Source organism: Camelus bactrianus, chromosome 6 (genome assembly GCF_048773025.1).
Source record: "Camelus bactrianus isolate YW-2024 breed Bactrian camel chromosome 6, ASM4877302v1, whole genome shotgun sequence".
Classification (NCBI taxonomy): domain Eukaryota; kingdom Metazoa; phylum Chordata; class Mammalia; order Artiodactyla; family Camelidae; genus Camelus; species Camelus bactrianus.
This window is the reverse complement of record NC_133544.1, coordinates 41,872,542-41,878,541: the sequence shown is the minus strand read 5'-3', so window position 1 is coordinate 41,878,541 and position 6,000 is coordinate 41,872,542. Positions and strand designations below refer to the sequence as shown.

Sequence of the window (6,000 nt, the reverse complement as noted above, 5' to 3'; positions counted from 1 at the left end):
TCTCTCTCTCTCCCCACTCCCTTGCCTTCATCCCACTGCATCCCAGTGGGAAAGAATCATGTTCCTTGAGCCTCCTTTATTACAGAAGTGCAGCCCAGGAGGCGGGGTTGGGGGGTAGTAACTAAGCTTATGAGAAATTACGACAATGCAGGAAGAGTTGATGATTTGGGAAAAAGTGACAGATTTTACATCTTACCCTGAATTATTTTAATAATTCTATTTTGAAAGCTAAGCTCTTTCTCTAGACATTTTTAAAAAGGTTACAAAAGACCATCTGCAATTCTACTCAAGTCAGAGTAGCAGATGTTGGAGAAAAAGTATAAAGGAAGTTAGACTTGCTCTTCTACAGATTCAAGTGCCATTAAGAATCCTTTTGATTTCCTTTATATGTTCCTTGTAAGTTCAGAGGGATAGTTCAAGTTTCACTTTGTACTTAGAGATGGCATGCCCTGTGCGTGGCCGGAGTCATATTTTCATTCATTCTTTTGCTTCTCCTTGAGAACGTACCCTGTTTTCAGGCCTTCTCTAAGAGCCCCTGGGAAGCTTTCTGCTTGGCATGACAAGAAAGTGGGGAGGCGGATTTTCAGGGAGACGTGGGGGCCCTCAGTGGGCAGGGGGAAGGGAGATGAAGTGGTTGGGGGAAGGGTTTGTATGCTTGTGGACTTCTGCCAGGACTACTTGCTATTCCCTGGATCTTCCCCTGAAAGAGCATCACGGTTTATTGCAGTGATGTGCTGGTCAAGGTTTAACAACTAGTTCTCTAAGGAAAAGAGCCCTGATTTATAGCTTTTGCTGATTTGTGTGGAGTAAATGCTCCCGCTATAGCTGACCTCACTGAACTCAGAGCCAGGAAGAGAGACACACCATGGGCTCCTTCAGCTCCCCACTAGATTGTCTCTTCTGCTCCCTCATCGTCAAGTCAGAGCATCTGTGCCTTTCCAGGAGGGATGCTCAGCCTGTAAGAAGCACCTGCTGTGAAGAAACCCAGCTCTATCCTCTGCTGCTGCTGTAATGTCCTTTGTTCAGTCTTACTCTGTGATCTTTCTCAGCTGATCATACTGTTGAACAATTTTATCTCAGCATATGTCACTATCATGTCTCTCTTCCTACATTTTATCTTTTTCATTTTATTGATTTTATTTCTTTTTTTATTGACGTAGGATTGATTTACTATGTTCTGTTAGTTTCTGGTATACAGCATAGTGATTCACTTACACATATGTGTATATTCCTTTTTGTGTTCTTTTTCTTTATAGGCCACTACAAAGTGTTGAATATAGTTCCCTGTGCTATACAGTAGGACATTGCCATTTATTTAGATTTTATTTCTTTACCATTGTTTATTTCAGAAGGGGAACACAATCTGGAATTGCCCCTTCTCTGAAAAAAGTAGAGAGCCCAAGCCGTGGTTGACAATGAGAGTTCCTTCTGTACTTGCTTTAGCAGAGCACGTACTAGAACTGGAAGGATACAGAGATGAGCGCCGCCCCTGCCCAGGGATGGCACACAAATTCATCAGAGATGAGCACTGCCCCTGCCCAGGGATGGCACACAAATTCATCAAGTGTTCCACAATTTTCTCTAGGAACAATCTATCTGTGTGGTGGGGCCACATGACTCAGCCAGAAGTCTAGAATGAGGATGGCTTGTTTCTCCAACTCTGGGTTAACTTTGCCACTGCTGCCACCATCATAGGTCTTCTCAGAAATTATTGAAATAACATGGGTGGAATACATGTGGGGCTGAAAGTCTGACTTCACCACCAGCTTCCTGTGTGACCTGCTACATGTCATGTAAGCCTCTCAGAGATTTTATTTTTCCTAAGTTGATCCTCAAGCAATGAAAGGTTGCTCATTACTGACTCATGGGGAAAATATAATGAATTGAAAATTCTCTCAGATGGATCTGCCCCTTCCTCCCCAACTAACACTCTACAGTAAAAGAACCTCCAGGCCTTTGGGGATGGAAAGCAACCACCTTGTGTTGCTTTGGACTCTGTCAGGAAATGCAAACCTCAAGCTCATCAGCATCTGCTTAACTTTTTTTTTTTAAACTGTTATAGGAAGGAGGATATCCATCTTACCTGTGCCGCCTTCATCACTTTGGCAATCTTGCATTTCATGCCCTCTCTCTATATATATACATGCCTGGACCTTTGCTGTTTTCTTTATGAACAGAACCACCTCCCTCATCATCCTTGTCATCTTCTTTGTGTTAAACCCCAACCTTTATTCCCAATCCCTGAGAATCTATGAAATTAAATAAAAAATCCAAAAGCAAAAGAAAAAGAGGTCCTCTTAATCCATCTAAAGGAGTTGCTAAGGGTCAAAATAACAACACATTTGTTTTTACTGCAAAAGTAAAACATGTTTTTTGCAGAATATTAGAAAATATGGCTAGTAAAAGAAGACAAAAAAATATAAGCAAAATGAAATTGATAAAAAAAAAAAACACCCATAACTCTAACAACCAGATATAACCTCAGTAAATGACTGGCACATATCTTTCTAGACATATACATATATTTTGTGTTCACAAAATGAGATTATAGTGTTCATTCTGTTGGGTAACCCTCTTTTTTCTATGTCAATAAACAGATTTTTACTGTATCACTTTTAATGGTTACACTGTGACTATTCCATTCTATTGACATATCTTATTTAACCAATCTCCTGTAGCTGGCATGTAAGTTGTTTCTTTTTTCTTTCTTTGTTTTTATTTATTAAAAATTTTAAATTATTATTATTTTTTTACTGAAGTATAGCTCCTGTACAACATTATATGTTACAGGTGTACCATATAGTGATTCACAATTTTGGAAGGTTATACTCTAATTATAGCTATTATAAAACATTGGCAATATTCCTCATGTTGTATAATATATCCTTGTAGCTTATTTTATACCTAATTGTTTGTTCCTCTTAATCCAGTACCCCCTATACTGCCCCTCCCTGCTTCCCTCTCCCCACTGGTAATTACTAGTTTGTTCTTGATATCTGTGAGTCTGCTTCTTTTTTGTTATATTCACTAGTTTGTTGTATTTTTTAGATTCCACATATAAGCAATATCATACAGTATTTGTCTTTCTCTGACTTATTTCATTTAGCATAATACCCTCCAAGTCCATCCATGTTGCTGCAAATGGCAAAATTTCATTCTTGTCTTAGAATAATCAATATTGTTAAAATGGTCATACTATCCAAGGCAATCTACAGATTCAATGCAATCCTTATCTAAAAACCAATGGTATTTTTCACATAACTGGAACAAATAATTTTAAAATTTGTATGGAAACACAAAAGACCTCAACCAAAACAGTCTTGAGAAAGAAGAACAGAGCTGGAGGAATCATGTTCCCTGATTTCAGACTATACTACAAAGCCACAGCCATCAAAGCAGTATGGTACTTGCAGAAAAAACAGACATATAGACCAATGGAACAGGATAGAAAGTCTAGAAATAAACCCACACACTTATGGTCAATCTATGATGAAGGAGGCAAAAATATACAATAGAGAAAAGACAGTCTCTTCAATAAGTGGTGCTGGGAAAGCTGGACAGCTGCATGTGAAAGAATGAAATTAGAACATTCTCTAACACCATATACAAAAATAAACTCGAAATGGATTAAAGACCTAAATGTAAGACCAGATACTATAGAACTCCTAGAGGAAAACATAGGCAGAACACTCTTTGACATAAATTTCAGCAGGATTTTTTTTGGATCCATCTCTTAAAGCAAAGGAAATAAAAGCGAAAATAGACAAATGAGACCTAACTAAACTTAAAAGCTTTTGCACAGCAAAGGAAACCATCAACAAAGTGAAAAGACAACCTACTGAATGGGAGAAAATATTTGCAAATGATATGACCAATAGGGGATTAATATTCAACATATATAAACAACTCATACAATTCAACACCAAAAAACAAACAACCCAACTAAAAAATGGGCAGAAGAACTGAACAGAATTTTTTCCAAAGAGGAAATGCAGATGGCCAACAGGCTATAAGAAAAGGTGCTCAAGATCAGTAATCATCAGGGAATTGCAAATCAAAACTTCTATAAACTGCTCCTCACACCTGTCAGAAGGGCTATCATCAAAAAGTCTGTAAATAACAAATGCTGGTGAGGATGTGGAGAAAAGGGAACCCTTATACACTGTTGGTGGGAATGTAAATTGTTGCAGCCACTGTGGGAAACGGTATGGAGGTTTCTCAAGAAATTAAAAATAGAACTACTATATGATCCAGCAATTACACTCATGAGTATACATCCAAAAGAAAAAAACCCATTAATTTGAAGAAATACATGCACACCAGTGCTCATAGCAGTACTATTTACAATGGCCAAGATATGGAAGCAACCTAAGTGTCTATCAACAGATGAATAGATAAAGAAAATGTGGTGTATGTAATATATATGATATAGTACTCAGCCAAAAAAAAAAAAAGGAACAAAAATTTGTTTGCTATATTTTTAATCCTTGTACATACATTTTAACATATTTGTGTGATTATTCTTTCAGGTAAATTTCTGAAAGTAAAACTACTTGATTAAAGACTCCCAAAATTTGTTTAGACTTTTGATTAGGTTGCCAAATTGAAGCTACAGATTAGAGGGCTGGGGAAGCGTAGTGGGCTACACCTGGAAGGAGTTTAATTGAAGTGACAAAAATACAATGATAGAAAGTGGAAACAGTGAAATAATTTGTACGTAAATTATAGTTGAAGGGAGGAGAGAAAAATGAGACATAAACTCCACTCAGAAAATGACTTCCTCGAAAGGCAGAAGCGTGTGAAGTGGGAACCCGGAAAGGTAAGGTATTGGGATCTACTGTCAGAGATCTTGGAAGTTTGAACTTTGGGACTAAGCTCAGCTGCCTCCTGAGAGATAAATATTAGCTAGGCTTTGGGGCTAAGCCTAACTGCCTCCTGAGAGATAAATGATACCAGCTCTGCTGTTCAAACTGGAAATGTGCAACTGTATCAGTCAGGTCTTGCTGCAATTCTACTGTTTCAGACAGCCCCCAGGTCAGTAGCTTAGAATAACAAAGGTCTGCTTCTCACTCACGGTCTGCAGGTCAGCGACAATTGCTCCTCTTTAGGCTGAATGTAGGTTTCAGGATGCACGTCTGTCCTGCACATCTTCTTCCAGGAGCCACGCTGAAGGACCTCGGGCTTCCAGAGCTTGAGCTAACGGGACAACCTGCTAAGCCTCTGAAGCTGCTGCTCGGAACTGTCACGTGGACTTCTCTATCCACATCCCATTGGCGAAAGCAAGTCACATGACCAAACCCAGCGGCTGAAGGATAGCGAAGTAGACTCCACCCCAAAGGGGAGGGGAGCGGAGAGGGAAATCATTGCTGAACAATATTCAGTCAATTACAGCAACTCTTCAAGGAATCGTACATGTAGTAAAGGTGTTGCATAAGCTAATTTCCCCTGAAAGTGCTCCTGAAATGAAAAAGAAAAGGGTGGACAATAAAAAGGTAGAAAAACCACAAAGTGAGCAGCTTGCTGTAATTCCCTGGGAGGAAACCCCTCGCGAGAGCTCCTGACCACCTCTAAGCGTCCAGCAAGGAAGTGGGTTGAACGTGTTGCCCTAGGGCAGGGTGGGTCCTGCTTTTGAGGAGTTTGAAGCTTATATATATGACTCTGAGGGCTTTAAGAAAAGAAAGAAAAATTTAAAAATAATTAGATTTCAAAGTTTTTTAAATTAAAAATGAGAAACTAAATCACAAATCACACATTTTTAAAAAGTGATAATTATCAAAAATATGCCCCAATCCAGAAAAATGATGTTTTAATTAACTACCTGACATACCTCTATGATGCGTATTTCTAGATTTTTTTGCCTGCAAATATTTTAATAGCCTCTGACAATTTTGTAGTATCACTTCTGTTGAGACAATAGACAGATTTAGTCATTCCTCTAGTACAGTAGTTTCTGACTCCATTTCAAATCTGTTTCTCCTCCATAACCTTCACACTCCTGGC

At 38.7% G+C, this 6,000-nt stretch overlaps 1 pseudogene; it reads left to right on the top strand.

Annotated features, from left to right (window-relative positions):
* Window positions 1-1,436: 1,436 nt before the first annotated feature.
* On the top strand, window positions 1,437-1,579 carry LOC123611854 (U6 spliceosomal RNA; annotated as a pseudogene).
* Window positions 1,580-6,000: the final 4,421 nt, after the last annotated feature.